Source organism: Littorina saxatilis, linkage group LG7 (genome assembly GCF_037325665.1).
Source record: "Littorina saxatilis isolate snail1 linkage group LG7, US_GU_Lsax_2.0, whole genome shotgun sequence".
Lineage (NCBI taxonomy): Eukaryota > Metazoa > Mollusca > Gastropoda > Littorinimorpha > Littorinidae > Littorina > Littorina saxatilis.
The window spans coordinates 12,417,711-12,433,720 of record NC_090251.1 but is presented as its reverse complement, the minus strand read 5'-3'; the positions used below and the strand labels follow the sequence as shown (position 1 = coordinate 12,433,720).

General features: G+C 44.4%; 1 protein-coding gene across 1 annotated transcript in view; it reads right to left on the bottom strand.

Moving 5' to 3' along the window:
- The window catches only part of LOC138970709 (uncharacterized), a 383,958-nt gene that overhangs the window by 152,307 nt on the left and 215,641 nt on the right, over nt 1–16,010 (bottom strand). The window lies entirely within an intron of this gene.

The following is a 16,010-nucleotide window of genomic DNA, read 5'->3' as shown; positions in this document are numbered from 1 at the left end:
TCTTCTTGCCAGGAAGTGTTGTGGGCACTTTGGGAGAGTGCCCAGGTCAGCGACAGTGCCATGAGAGACACACACATGTCTTTGTCACACCTTAGTGCCTTTTCCCACATACTCACACTGGCACGATTTGCCTTAATGTCCACCCAACTTTTGATTTCTTCAGTATTTAAATCCCGTGTCTGGAGGAAATCAAAAAACAAGAAAGGTATGTTATTGTAGCGTTGTATTATTGACAAAACCAAACGTTACGTTCACAGATACATGTATATCGACCCAGCTGTTTGTAAGTGCACAGACAAACACTAATTAGACAAAACTTATCTTGACAAAATCTTCAGCTCCCCATTCGCCGCTACCCATCTCGCCGCTTCCCATCTCGCCGCTTCCCATCTCGCCGCTTTCCATCTCGCCGCCAATAATCTTGAGTTTTGCAAGAGAGGCGATTCGCCGCCAATACACACACACACACACACACACACACACATACCCACACACACACACACACACACACAAATAAACACGCACAAGCACATATACACACACACACACACACACACACACACACACACACACTCACATACGCACAGGCAAACAAGCAAATACACCCACACACTTCATTGCACGGAAATATAAAGGTTGGGGGGGGGGGGGAGAGTGGCAGAGAGAGAGACAAAGAGAGAGAGGGGGAGAGAGAAAGACTGAGAAACAGAGAGGGGGAGACAGAGAGACAGACGAACATAAAGAATGTGTGTGTGTGTGTGTGTGTGTGTGTGTGTGTGTTTGTGTGTGTGTGTGTGTGTGTGTGTGTGTGTGTGTGTGTGTGTGTGAGAGAGAGAGAGAGAGAGAAAAAGAGAGAGAGAGAGAAAGAGAGGAGGGTGGGAAAAGAGAGCGAAAGAGAGAGAGAAAAAGATAGAAAGAGAGCAAAAAAGATACGAGAGAGAGACTTTCAGACGGACACAAAGAGAGACAGACAGATAGAGAGAGAGAGATTAAAAAGAAAGAGAAAGACATAGGGAGAGGGAGATGGGGGGGGGGAGAGAAAGAAAGAAAGAATGAGAAAGAGAGAGACAGAGACGTAGACAGAGAGACAGGCACAGAGCGACAGAGAGAGCGAGACAGAGACAGAGAGAGAGTGCACGCAAGACAGAGAGAGAGACTGCGATAGAGAGAAAGAGAGAGAGAGTCAAACAGCAAACTCAGTACAGTGCAATAGTTTCTGGCGTGTGCCACCTCTCAGGTACGTTACAGAATGCCCGCCACAAACTCCCGTTGCCTAGACCATTCTCGGCGAGCGGTCGCCTTTGTTACGCTTCAGTGACCCCCGACAATGGTACTCGAGCGAGCGTTCGCGAGCGATGCGACAAAACTATGCGTTGCCTAGAAAACGTTTGCAAACGTTCTGTTACGGTCTGCCTCAGCAACGCACCTCAGGGTTTCCCCTTCTCACATGCCACTATTGGCTTTGCCGTGAGGGCGTAAAACTTAAAGGTACTGAACTTGTCAAATCCAGGTGCACGGAGCCCCTGGGGCTTTTAGTCATACCTCAGGCAGCTGTCCGTGTGAAAAACTACCAAGTTTTATTGACTTGCACCCAAAGAGTCAAGAACTGCGATTTTTTTACAAATTAATTTCGTACTCGGACCCGGCTGGTCTTGGCCTATTTTTGGATCTAAATTTAGATCAGGTAGATCACCACATCATGCACAAAAAGACACGTCACTAGCAAACTATGTCAGACGTCATCATGAGTTTGTGTAAAACAAAATGGAGGCCGGAATCACTCAGTTGAATCGAACTCCGACCAAACACCAACGTAATAACTAGGTTAATGTATGCACTCGCGTGAACAAGAAACTGTCGAGCTTCACAGATGTCGTCGTTGGGTAGTTTTGGGTTTGTTTTACTACCATAGGAGGATTTTTGAACTGTAAATGCACTCAGCTGCAACAAAAACGCAAAACGAAGGCTGTGAGCTGCACTGTGCCTTTAAGAAATGAATTCGAAAAAAAAAAATGTGCAGAAAAAAGCAGCCATGCTGTTGGAATTTGGTATATGTCCAAGTGGAAACTTAAACTTCTTTCGGCACCTTTGATTACCTTTCTCTTGATACCGTTCAGCACCCCAGCCGGCTGTGCTAGAGATGTTAGTTTTATGTCTATCTCCAGTGTGAGATAGTAGCCATCAAACTGATGCTGTATTTATTTCGAACCTTTAAATACGATGTCCCGTGGAAAGTAGAAGGTCAGAAACACTAAGACAGCATCTCATGTTTCATAAATGTGACAATTATTTTGATAACGGGACTGTACACTGACGGGAACGAGATGCAATTAGGAACATTCAGTCAGACAGACGAGTAATCTTCTTCTTCGGCAATCAACAAAAGTATCCATGCATTAGCGTATGCACGGGTGAAATTACACGCCTGTGTACGTGTCTGTGTGCCTGTGTTATCAAGTTCCTGTGTGTGTGTGTGTGTGTGTGTGTGTGTGTGTGTGTGTGTGTGTGTGTGTGTGTGTGTGTGTGTGTGTGTGTGTGTGTGTGTGTGTGTGTGTGTGTGTGTGATCCTCATTTTAACTGTCGTTTGTGAGCTGCTACTTTTTTTATTTGTTCATTTGCTAACGTCTGCTGCAGATTGAATACTTCTTCAAAGCATATCAATTTTAACAAATAATGTATCAATCCTAACAAATGTAATTAATTCAATGCGTGGCATGTCTTCTTCACACGCACACACACACACACACACACACACACACACACACGTACACACACACACACACACGTACACACACACATACGTGCACACACACACACACACACACACACACACACACACACATACGTGCACGCACACACATGCGTACACGCACGCACTCACACACACGCACACACACACACACACACATACACACATACACATACACACACACACACCCATACGTGCACGCACACACACACACACACACACACACACACACACACACACACACACACACACACACAGAATCAGGTACTAATGGAAAATATTAACAATCAGGAGGTAACTTGTACTAGGTAATCATTCACCAATCTTCATGACATTATTAGTACAGGGAAAGAGATTTATTTTGTTATTGTCGTAATATAGAAATCTTCATCAAAGGCTTTCTCAATTACATGTTCTCTTCAATCAAAATTGTGACCCTCCACCACGAAATGAGTGGCATGTCACCTCGCGCGGTTCTGCGCTAGGCTTAATATAAGTCCGGGGAGTGTCTGGTAACAGTGTGAGGGTCACTTTCGTCACAGGCTCTTTTCTAAAACGGTTTTCAGCACTGGATAGAGCATACAAAAACTCGTTAGAAAAATGTAAAAATAAGAAAATCATGCAAAGGTGACATGCGACTCATACCGTGGTGGAGGGTCACAATTCATGGTGGGGTGTTGCGTTCCTGGCACAACAGATCATAGCGCTACATTTATAACTTTTCCAATACATTTCTTGACATCCTTAGTTATTTTCCACATCTAATAACCTTTTAATAATCTGCTAATATGAAATCAGAATCATTAATTATAAATCAAAAGTATAAGTATTTTATTTCCAGGAAACCAATCACTCCTTTTGATTGATAGTACTTAAAATTGGTAACTGACATTAGTTTCTGAAACGATCCGGTGATTTTATGGAAGCAATAAATAAATAATCATCCTTAAACATCCGAGCTTCGCGCCTTAATGATGATATTGTCAGAGTGATTCACTTGATTAATGGCAGATGACGTAGGTGGCAGATATATTATGATATCCATGTTGGTGAGAGCGCAGTTCCGTCCCAACACTTCAAGACAACGATCGTGAGCACAAGGCCAGCATCTGATTGCACTTGACATACTTATTATGTGCTATAGCGATTTTCCTTAGCTGCTGGTGTTTTGTGTTTTGATATTTGTAATGTCTTCAAAGCTTTCAAATGAATTTTGGATGTACACTTATACACTGTTTAGATAAGGTGCAATATTACTTCAAAGCTTCCAATAGAATTCCGGATGTAAACTTGTGCATGGTTTAGATAAGATGCAATCGCTTCAGTGCTATCAACTAAAATTCGGATGAAAACTCGTGAACAGTTTAGATAAGATGCAATCGCTTCAAAGATAACAACCAAGTTTCGGATGTAAACGTGTGCACGGTTTAGATAAGGTGCAATTGTTTCAAAGCTTCCAACTACATTTGGGTGTAAACTTGTGCATGGTTTAGATCAATGTCGCTTCAAAGCTATCAACTACATTTCGGATGTAAACTTATACACTCTTTATAAGTAAAAAGAAAACACACCAGTAACCAGGTTAGGTACGTTTATATCTATAATCAATATTTCGGCACGTTACTCCCTTCTTCGGGATGGTATAAGGTGTAATCGCTTCAAAGCTTCCTACTGAGTTTTGGATGTAAATAAGGTGCAATGTTGCTATAAAGCTTCCTACTGAGTTTTGGATGTAAACTTGTGCACGGTGTAAATAAGGTGCAATGTTGCTATAAAGCTTCCTACTGAGTTTTGGATGTAAACTTGTGCACGGTGTAAATAAGGTGCAATGTTGCTATAAAGCTTTCAAACTGAGTTTTGGATGTAAACTTGTGCACGGTGTAAATAAGGTGCAATGTTGCTATAAAGCTTCCAACTGAGTTTTGGATGTAAACTTGTGCACGGTGTAAATAAGGTGCAATGTTGCTATAAAGCTTCCAAACTGAGTTTTGGATGTAAACTTGTGCACGGTGTAAATAAGGTGCAATGTTGCTATAAAGCTTCCAAACTGAGTTTTGGATGTAAACTTGTGCACGGTGTAAATAAGGTGCAATGTTGCTATAAAGCTTCCAAACTGAGTTTTGGATGTAAACTTGTGCACGGTGTAAATAAGGTGCAATGTTGCTATAAAGCTTCCAAACTGAGTTTTGGATGTAAACTTGTGCACGGTGTAAATAAGGTGCAATGTTGCTATAAAGCTTCCTACTGAGTTTTGGATGTAAACTTGTGCACGGTGTAAATAAGGTGCAATGTTGCTATAAAGCTTCCTACTGAGTTTTGGATGTAAACTTGTGCACGGTGTAAATAAGGTGCAATGTTGCTATAAAGCTTCCTACTGAGTTTTGGATGTAAACTTGTGCACGGTGTAAATAAGGTGCAATGTTGCTATAAAGCTTCCTACTGAGTTTTGGATGTAAACTTGTGCACGGTGTAAATAAGGTGCAATGTTGCTATAAAGCTTTCAAACTGAGTTTTGGATGTAAACTTGTGCACGGTGTAAATAAGGTGCAATGTTGCTATAAAGCTTCCTACTGAGTTTTGGATGTAAACTTGTGCACGGTGTAAATAAGGTGCAATGTTGCTATAAAGCTTCCTACTGAGTTTTGGATGTAAACTTGTGCACGGTGTAAATAAGGTGCAATGTTGCTATAAAGCTTCCTACTGAGTTTTGGATGTAAACTTGTGCACGGTGTAAATAAGGTGCAATGTTGCTATAAAGCTTTCAAACTGAGTTTTGGATGTAAACTTGTGCACGGTGTAAATAAGGTGCAATGTTGCTATAAAGCTTCCAAACTGAGTTTTGGATGTAAACTTGTGCACGGTGTAAATAAGGTGCAATGTTGCTATAAAGCTTCCAAACTGAGTTTTGGATGTAAACTTGTGCACGGTGTAAATAAGGTGCAATGTTGCTATAAAGCTTTCAAACTGAGTTTTGGATGTAAACTTGTGCACGGTGTAAATAAGGTGCAATGTTGCTATAAAGCTTTCAAACTGAGTTTTGGATGTAAACTTGTGCACGGTGTAAATAAGGTGCAATGTTGCTATAAAGCTTTCAAACTGAGTTTTGGATGTAAACTTGTGCACGGTGTAAATAAGGTGCAATGTTGCTTCAAAGCTTCCAAAATGAATTTCGGATGGAAACTCAAACACGTTGGTAAATGCAATTGCTCATTCGCGCAATGCAGTGTGAAACGGGTGATCATTCTGACTTGAAGCCAGGTAAGACCACAGAACTTATATTAGACAGAAGGGACAAGCGCCTCTTCGGTATGTTCCGGCAATTTCCGTAAGCGTTCGGGGCGCCATTTTGAAACTGCTGCGAAGAAGCACGGCGAGTACCAGTACTGGCAGAAGGCTTACTGTAAACAAAACGAAACGCGGAGCGTGTTATTGTTGTGTTATGTGTGTGTGTGTGTGAGAGAGCCTGTGTGTGTGTGTGTGTGTGCGTGCGTGCATGCGTGCGTATGTAAATGTGTGTGTGTCTGTTTGTAAGAAAGAGAGATAGAGAGAGAGAGAGAGAGGGGGAGAGAGTGTGTCACAGTGTGTGTGTGCACGAGTTTGTGTGTATGTTTGTGTGTGTTTGTTTGTATTGGTGTGTATGCCCGTCTGTCTATGTGCGAATGAGTGTGTGTTATGTGTGTATGAGATTTGTGTGAGTCACTGTGTGTGTGTGTGTGTGTGTGTGTGTGTGTGTGTGTGTGTGTGTGTGTGTGTGTGTGTGTGTGTGAGCCTGTGTGTGCGTGCGTGCGTGCATGCGTACGTATGTAGATGTGTGTGTGTGTATGTGTGTGTGTGTGTGTGTTTGTAAGAGAGAAAGAGAGAAAGAGAGAGAGTGGGTTTGTGTATGAGCGTGTGCGTAAGTGTTTGTGTGTGTGTATGTGTGTTTGTTTGCTAAGGTGTGTTTGTCCGTCTGTCTATATGTGCATATGGGTGTGTGTTTTGTGTGTATGAAGTTTGTGTGAGAGAGTGAGTGAGTGCGTGAGAGTGAGTGTTTGTCACGTGTGTGCAGTGTGTGTGCGTGTGTGACTGACTTGGGGTGCGTGTGTGTGTGTGTGTGTGTGTGTGTGTGTGTGTGTGTTTGAGAGAGAGAAATAGAGAGAGAGAGAGAGATAGAGAGAGAATGTGGTTATTTATGTGTGTGTGCGTGCATGCATTCGTGCGTGTGTGTGTGTCTGTGTGTGTGTGTTTCTGTGTCTGTCTAAGTAAGAGAGAGAGAGAGAGAGAGAGAGAGAGAGAGAGAGAGAAACATTGAAACATTGAAACATTGAACTTTATTACAGGAAAGATAGCATTAGGTCCGTAGAGAGAGACAGAGAGAGAGAGAGAGAGAGAGAGAGAGAGAGAGAGAGAGAGAATGTGTATGTGCGTGTGCGTGAGTTTGTGTGTAGGGCCTATGTTTGTGTGTGAATGAGTGTGTGTGTGTGCGTGTGTGACTTGGGGTGTGTGTGTGTGTGTGTGTGTGTGTGTGTGTGTGTTTGAGAGAGAGAGAGAGAGAATGTGGTTATTTATGTGTGTGTGTGTGCATGCATGCATTCGTGCGTGTGTGTGTTTGTGTGTCTGTGTAAGAGAGAGAGAGAGAGAGAGAGAGAGAGAAAGAGAGAGAGAGAGAGAGAGAGACTGAGAGAGAGAATGTGTAGGTACGTGTGCGTGAGTTTGTGTGTAGGGGCTATGTTTGTGTGTGAATAAGTGTTTGTGTGTGTGTCAGTGTGTGTGTGAGTTGGGGGGTGTATGTGTGTAAATGTGTGTGTGAGAGAGCGAGACTAGAGAGAGAGAGAGAAAGAGAGAGACTGAGAGAGGGAGAGAAAGGGAGAGAGAGAGACAGAGAGAGAGAGAGAGAGAGAGAGAGAGAGAGAGAGAGAGAGAGAGAGAGAGAGAGAGAGAGCGGATTTGTCCTTCGCTGGATTGGCATTGCACTTCTACTTAATTTACAAGTATGTTGTTGTACATACAGCATGCAGACACTTTGAAGTGCTGAACACTTGTTGCACCGTGCTAATTTCACAGTCAAAATGACGGTGTAAAACGCAATCAGTCTCGTGTACGACTTCTGTCTTATGTGTGGCGCATGTTAAATGTCTAAAAGCACCGTCTTTGAAATAATCCTCGTGGTTGACAAGGACGTTAAACCTCAAAAGATCGATTGATTGCTTGTCAGTCGTGTAGCATTTCAAAAGTAGGCACACACAAAATGAAAATTGAACACATAACAAAGAGAAAAACTAATGGTCACAGATCTATCGATGCGGCTGAAGTTTATGATACATCAGCAAATCCTTACTACCGGTAAATTAGTAAGTAAATGGACCTGCTTTTATTCACACAGTACGTAAACGTCAGGTCATAAACGTAAACAGAGACAAGGCACACCGTGAGACCAAACTGCGCACTGCGTGTGTGTGTTGCTCGCCGCGATCGCTGGTCAGTCTCAGCATTAACAAGATGGCGGCCGGCCGAGCCAACCAGAACGCGTTCTTCGATCGCGCTAAGAGGGCTTGTCCCTTCTGTCTAATATAAGTTCTGTGGGTAAGACAGCCTGAGACTTGAGATTGTTTCCTTGAGAAAAAAAGAGAGAGAGAGAGAAAGAGAGAGAGAAAAAGAGAGAGAAAAAGAGAGAGGGAGGAAAGAGAAAGAGGGAGAGAGAGAGAAAGACAGAGAAAGACAGAGAGAAAGAGAGAGAGCAAGAGTGAGGGAGAGCGAGAGAGAGAAAGAGCGAGAAAGAGCGAGAGAAAGAGAGAGAGCGAGAGAGAGCGAGAAAAAGAGAGGGAGAGAGAGGGAGAAAGAGAGAGAGGGAGAGAGAGAAAGAGAGAGCGACAGAGAGAGAGAGAGAAAGAGAGAGAAAGAGAGAGAGAGAGAGAGAGAGAGAGAGAGAGAGAGAGAGAGAGAGAGAGAAAGGCAGAGAGAAAGACAGAGAGAAAGAGAGAGAGCAAGAGCGAGGGAGAGCGAGAGAGAGAAAGAGAGGGAGAAAGAGAGAGAGAGAGAAAGAGAGAGAGAGAGCGACAGAGAGAGAGAGAAAGAGAGAGAGAGAAAGAGAGAGAGAGCGACAGAGAGAGAATTGAATTGAATTGAATTGAATTGAACTTTATTTAACAAGGATTAAGATTTAAGGCTACGCCTTTTCTTACAATCTGTCCTTGGGACGCACAGACACACAATGATAAAATTGAAAAATTAAAAATTAAAAAGTTAAAAAGTTTACCAACAAAAGGAGGTCAGAAAACTTCAGCACGTGATGATAAAGATGACGATGATGACGATGATGATGATGATGATGATGATGAATATGAGGCATGAAGAGCATACATATGTGGTTATTCATAAAATCAAATGCATACTATGCAAGCAATTATAAGTACAAGCTGGTAGCAATCAAACATGTAGCAATAGTACAACAAAAATATTTTCAGAATATACAATGCATATCTTTGACGTAATACTAAGTGTGGTAAATCAAAACGCGTTAAACTACACTGACATTAAGTGTTTTTGGACACATTTTTTAAAAACTTTTTAATGACTTTAAGTGCTTAAAGAATGATGGAAGTGAATTCCAAACTGATGTACCCGAAAAAGCAAGACTTCTCTTATAAAGGTCAATTCGTGGAATCGGTGGGATCAAGTTGACCGACCCATATCTGTGGGTAGCTTTATTAAATAATGATGTAATGTAAATCGGCACTTTACCGTAATACAATTTATGCATGAAAATGGCTTTGTTTAACTTGAGATGCTTTTCCAGTGGAAGAAAGTTAAGCATTTTTAATTTCATATCTGTTGGGGCATTATCCTTTACGATGAGTTTACCCGAGCGACGATAGAGAGAGTCTAACTTTTTCAAGTGGACATCACTGCTGCCATCCCAGAGCGTCGAAACATAATTGATGTGAGGCATTACATGAGCATGGTGGAACATTTCCAGAGTCCTTCTGTCCGTAAATTGCTTTAACGTGGAAAAGAGGAAAACGTTCTTTGCTACTTTCTTGCAAATATGCTGTCATTGTGCCTGCCACTTGAATTCACAATCAATAATTACCCCTAAAACGCGATGCTGTTGAACTTGTTCAATTGATTGCGTACCAATAGTAAGATTTAGTTTGAGTGGAGAAATCTGGTGTTTTTGTCTGGTTGCAATTACCATACTTTTAGTTTTTATTGGATGGACAAGCATAGCATTGGCACTACACCAGTTATTACACCCCCGGTATAGGGGTGTGTATAGGTTTCGGTCGATGTGTTTGTTTGTTTGTTTGTTTGTTTGTTTGTTTGTTTGTTTGTTTGTTTGTTTGTGTGTTTGTTTGTTTGTTTGTTTGTTTGTTTGTGTGTTTGTTTGTGTTCGCAAGTAGATCTCAAGAATGAACGGACCGATCGTCACCAAACTTGGTGAACAGGTTCTATACATTCCTGAGACGGTCCTTACAAAAATTGGGACCAGTCAAACACACGGTTAGGGAGTTATTGGTGGATTTTGGTTTTTTGGGGGATCAACTACGACATAACTCTTCCTTATCTTCTCCATGTTTTCAGCGTTTACCTCCCTTCCTTCGTATGAGGGGGCATCTTCGGATATTCCCGGCGTTCTGTTATTGGACCCGTAAATTATCCTCACTGTAAAAGTGCAAAGGTCGAATCAATTTATAGCCACGCGAAAAATACACTCTCATCTATCTCTATATATTTATACAATAGATATAGATATATATATACGGCTTCTCTGTGTGTGTGTGTGTTTGAGTGTGTCTGTAGAAAACACCTGTGTATTGCACAGTTCTGTTAGTGATGTGGTACCTAGGGCGTCGTCGACAAGCATGGGACTCGACATGATATGATCAGGAATGGCATTATGGCCCCTCAATCATGTTCGTGCTGTTCCCATTCCACGAGTCTGGAAGGGACCTAAGCTTGACGGGTCCATGGTTCGAAGCCAGCGTACAGTGCGCCACTCAAGCCGGGTATTCGGCTCTACTTGCTACCCGGCGAAGCGGCAGGACACCCCGGACAAAATCTGGTCGATGAGATATTTCAATACCTGCTCTCAGCGCGCAGCGCAAACCGATTTTGGTTTTTTGTTTGTTTGTGTTCGCATATAGATCTCAAGAATGAACGGACCGATCGTCACCAAACTTGGTGAACAGGTTCTATACATTCCTGAGACGGTCCTTACAAAAATTGGGACCAGTCAAACACACGGTTAGGGAGTTATTGGTGGATTAAGATTCTACAAGGACTTATAGAGGGACATATTAATGGTCAAAGGGAAATAACCTTCTCAGTTGGTGGCAGTGAGAATGGTAAGGACGGGGGTGTTTTTCCTACCTCGGAGGAATTTCTTGTTTACATCGTTTAAAGCTGTTTGAAGGGAGGACTCTATTACTGGAACAGACTTACCACTTGAATGAAGAGAAGAATCGTCAGCAAAAAAATCACTTTTTACATTACTATCAGAAATGTGCAGTGGCAGATCATTGATATACAGACAGAACAAGATCGGCCCAAGCACTGACCCTTGAGGCACCCCGCATTTCACAGTCTCTTCAGTAGATATTTTACAGTCTTCTTCTTCTTTTCGATCGCCGATCACACTTGGAGTCCAGATCTTGAGATATAATTAGTGGTCCTCTGCAGCGCAGCCACTGGCCCGTACAGCTTGTTGTGCAGGGACTCCGGCAATGGCCAGATTTCCTCTCTCAGCACCTGGTGGTTCCTGCAGTCTCGTAGGATGTGGGCCGTGTCCTGCTCTGCTTCTCCACAAGAACACATGGGGGAGGGCACAACATGCAGCTTCCCGTGGAGATGCTGGTTAAGTCTGTTGTGTCCCGTTCTCAGGCGGAAGATGACCACCTGCTGTGGTCTGGATAGCAGGTGGTAGCTGTCCTGTGGCTGGGGCGTCCTGTGCAGAGACTTAATGATGGTCTTCATCTCTGTCAGGCTCACAGGGTTGTTCTCTTGCTCATGTTCTGCAGCCAGCTTTGCCATCCTGTCCGCCTCTTCGTTTCCTTGTACACCACAGTGGGAGGGGATCCATTGCAGTACTGTCCTCAGGCTCTTGATGTTGTGTAGAGCGTGTGCCAGCTGAGGCAGTTTGCTACTGGTCATTGCTTGTAGTCCTGACAGAGCGTCAGTCAGGAAGACCACCTGGTTGTCATGGTTGACTCTGTCGTTGATGGTGTATGCTGCATGGATCAGTGCTTGTATCTCAGCTCTGTAGTTTGTACAGTGGAGGCCTGTTGGTATAGCCTCTGCTTGCCTCTCTCCACTGGGGTACTGGACATACACCCCCGCTCCTCCATTTTTGATGGCCTCTGTGGCTGACCCATCAGTATACACCCGTATCCATGCTTCTTGGGGGTACCTTTCTTCAAGCATGGCAAGAGTCAGGGCTTTTTTCGTCGCATTGCTCTGCTGGTCCTTTGTTGTGAGGTAGGGGACACTGTTCTGTATGTCCAGGTTTCCTTGTCTGTTTTCCCAGGGTGGGGCGTCAAGGGAGAAAGATGGTGGCTCCACTAGCTCTTGCATCTCTGTCTGATGTTTCTTCTGCAAAGCCCTTGCCTCAAGAGCGAAGCTTGATCTTTTCAGCCTGCCTAAGGACATCTTCTTGAGTCTGTCACTCATTGGATGGTCATGAGTGCACTGGTACTTGGTGGCTTGTACCATTGTTTTGCAGTCTCGCCTTTTGCTCAGTGGAGGAATGCCAGTCACCTGTTCCATCTTCTGTATGGGTGTTGATTTCATTGCGCCCGTGATGATTCTCAGCGCTTGGTTCTGTACTTTGTCTAGGGCCTGCTGGTGTGTCTTGGCTGCTGTTGCCCAAGAGCTTGATCCGTACTCGAGGTGCGGTCGTACAGTCCCCTGGTAGACTGTTTTCAGGATCTTCTCGTTTGCACCCCAGTGTGATCCTGCCAGCTTCCGCATGATGTTTAGTTTTCTCCTGGCCTTTCCCTCTGCATTCATGATGTGTTGTTTCCAGGTCATGCGCTTGTCATAGGTGACCCCCAGGTATGTTTGCTGGTCTTCAAATTTCAGGGGTGTGTCCCCCAAGGTCAGTTTGCCAGGTGTCGCTTTGGCAGAGAGTGTGAAGAGAGTGGCAGTGGTCTTCTCCCTGTTGATGGTCACACACCAGTCTTTCGCCCACGCTGCAACCTTTTCTAGGGCAAGTTGCATCCTGTAGGTTGCTGTGGTTGTATACTCTTCCGAGCACCAGAGAACAAGGTCATCAGCAAACAGTGCCGCTTGGACTCCCTTGGGAAACTCTGGTACCAGGTCGTTAATGAAGAGTATGAATAGCGTGGGGGAGAGTACTCCTCCCTGTGGAACTCCTTGGCGTAGTAGCACCTTTCGGCCACAGTGACCGTCCACCAGCACTCTGGCCTTTCGGTTGTGCAGGTACGACTTGGTCCACTGGTACATGTTGCCTTTGACGCCGGAACGTAGGAGCTTCACAAGGAGTCCATCTTTCCAGACCTTGTCGAAGGCCTTCTGTAGGTCAATGAAGGTGGCCAGTGTGACCTTCTGGGCCTGGTAAGCATTCTCTATGACCTGGCTAAGGTGTGTTGTCTGGTCCTCCGTACTTCTGTGCTGTCGGAAGCCGGCTTGTTCTGGGACGATGATGCTTTCTGATTCCAGGTACAGCTGCAGGCGCTTGTTGACAATGTGCTCCATGGTTTTGCATACGCAGCTTGTCAGGCTGATGGGTCGGTAGCTCAGGGTTTTGGTCTTGTTTTTCCCTTTCTTTAAAACTGGGATCATCCTGGCTTCCTTCCAGCACTGAGGTACCTGTTCCTGTCTCCAGCTGAGGTTGAAGATGCCCAGTAGTTTCTGGAGGGCCGAGTTGCCTATGTGTTGCAACATCTCATTCGTAATGTTGATGGACATGGAGACTTCTTCTTGTTGAGCTTCTTGATGGCATTCTTCAGCTCGGCCATGTTGCATGGCATCCTGTACGTTTCTTTCTGTTCTTTCTCTAATTTTTGTTCTGACTTCCTTTTGTAGAGGCAGGGGTATGGTGGTGTCGCTTTCTCCCCGATATGCTTGGGCAAAAGCATTGGCAGCGGCTTTTCCAGTGAGTGTTCTTCCTTCCTCCTCCAGGGTGATCTTCTGTCCCTTGTTGCCCTCTTCATTCAGTGCTCTTGTAAGTTTCCAGAGCTTTGTTGTGTCTTTTTCCATATTCAGCCCTGCCGTCTTTTCTCTCCAGCCTCTTCTCTTGCACTCTAGCTTTGTCTTCAGATGTTTTGCTTTGCTTTCTTGGAGTTTGATGTTGTTCTCCTGGCTAGGGTTCGTCTCTGCCTCTTCTCTCATTCTTGTGAGTGCATCGTGCGTCTTCTGCAGCTCATCGGACCAGTATGGGATGTAGTCCTTCCTCACTCCACGTGGGATGCTGTCCTTGGCTGCCTGGATTATGCTAGCATTGAACTCCTTTATCACGTTGTTGATGTTTCTCCCCTCTGTTTCTATGGCTCTGGTCAGCTCATTTGTTCGTATGTTGAACAGTCCCCACTTTGCCTTTTTGTAGTTCCATCTCGGGTGTTGTGGATGCTCAGATGCTGAGTCTCTACTGATGGTAAGGAGAACTGGGCGATGTTCGCTTCCACCCAGCTGTTCATCCACTTTTCTTGAGATTTTTTTTGTGGATGTCATCCGTGCACAATGCCAGGTCTGGTGTTGTTGTTGAGTGCCAGCGGCGCGAGTAGAAGGTAGACGGATCTGTGGGGTCGTTGACAAGGATCAGGTGGTTGTCGTCCTGCCAAGATTCAATGTCTTCTCCTCGCCTGTCTAGTGTTTTATATCCCCAACTCTGGGACTGGCTGTTAAAGTCTCCAGCGATGAGGAAGCCGCTGTCAGGGACCAGCATCTTGTCGTTGGGGCAGTAGTAGTTGACGATGTTCATCTTGCTGTCATTGGTCGTTATCTTGACTTCTATGTACTCTGCTTCTTCCATGTATCTGTTGGTTTCACTGGCATTTATGTTGTTCCTGACCAGAGTCATCACTCCTCCTTTCTTCCTCCCTTGTCGGTCACTCCTGAACACCTGGTACCCTCGGATCTTAAAGGGCTTCCCTTCTTGCAGGTGTGTTTCCTGAATGCAGCAGATGTTGATGCTGTTTTCATAGAGGAAGTGCTCTAATTCTTCCTTCTTATTGGATACCCCCTCTGCATTCCAATGCATGATGTTAATAGTGGGGTTGTCCTTGGCTCTGCTGTTTTTTCGGCCAGTCGCTTTCCTTTCTCGTCCCCTGGCTCCACAAGACGAGATGAAGGGACCTCCAGTAGCTGAGGGTGGACTCCTTCGAGGCGCGGAGCCCGGCGCTGCACCTGCCTGGTGGATCCTCACAGGGCGAGCACCATTACTGTCAATTCTGTCTCCAAGTGTCATAATGGCAGTTGATGCGTAGTGTTGTGGTTTGTTGGAGTGCGTCGTGCGGCCCAACACATACGTCTTCAGCACTCGAGGTTTCTGTCAGGGTTACCTTACCCTTAGCTCATGGCCCAAGGACCTGCATGCCCTGTGAGCACAAGGTTGGTCCATATTAGTCTGGCCTCTACCTTTCGACCTGTCCAGCTTGGGAAGCCCTGCCAGGAGTTTACACTCCCGCTGGCATAGCTCTTAGGATCACCGAGACACGCAAACCACCACACCACGTTAAGGAATGGACCATGTGGTGGATATTTCACAGTTTAGGGCAGTATATTGAGATCTGGCCTGTAAATAGGAAGCAAAAAAGTTACACACTGAACTTTTGTTTCTGATATACAACTGTAATTTCTTCAATAAAATTGAATGATCAACAAGATCAAACGCTCTTTTAAAGTCAAGAAACACAGCACCACTGATTTTAGATCGGTTTGTTGCAGACAACCAGGTGTCGCACAGCGTGGTAAGGGCGCTGTGACAAGAGTGATTTGTTCGGAAACCAGATTGAAATTGATGGAAAAGGTTTTTGCTTTCTATGTACGCGAGCAAATGTTTGTGAATATGTTTTTCCAATGGTTTGGATAAAATGGGTAATAAGGAAATGGGTCTAAAATTATTTGGGTCGGATAAATTTCCACCTTTATGGAGTGGAATTACTTTTGTTCTCTTTAATAAACTAGGTACAGTATTTTGCTCTATGCAGAGATTATACACATAGGTGAGTGGCTCCACAATATATGGTAGAGCTAACTTGACCAAGTAAGCAGGAATTAATCTTGTCAGGACCCATGGATTTTTTTTTTCAAGGCCTTCTAGCGC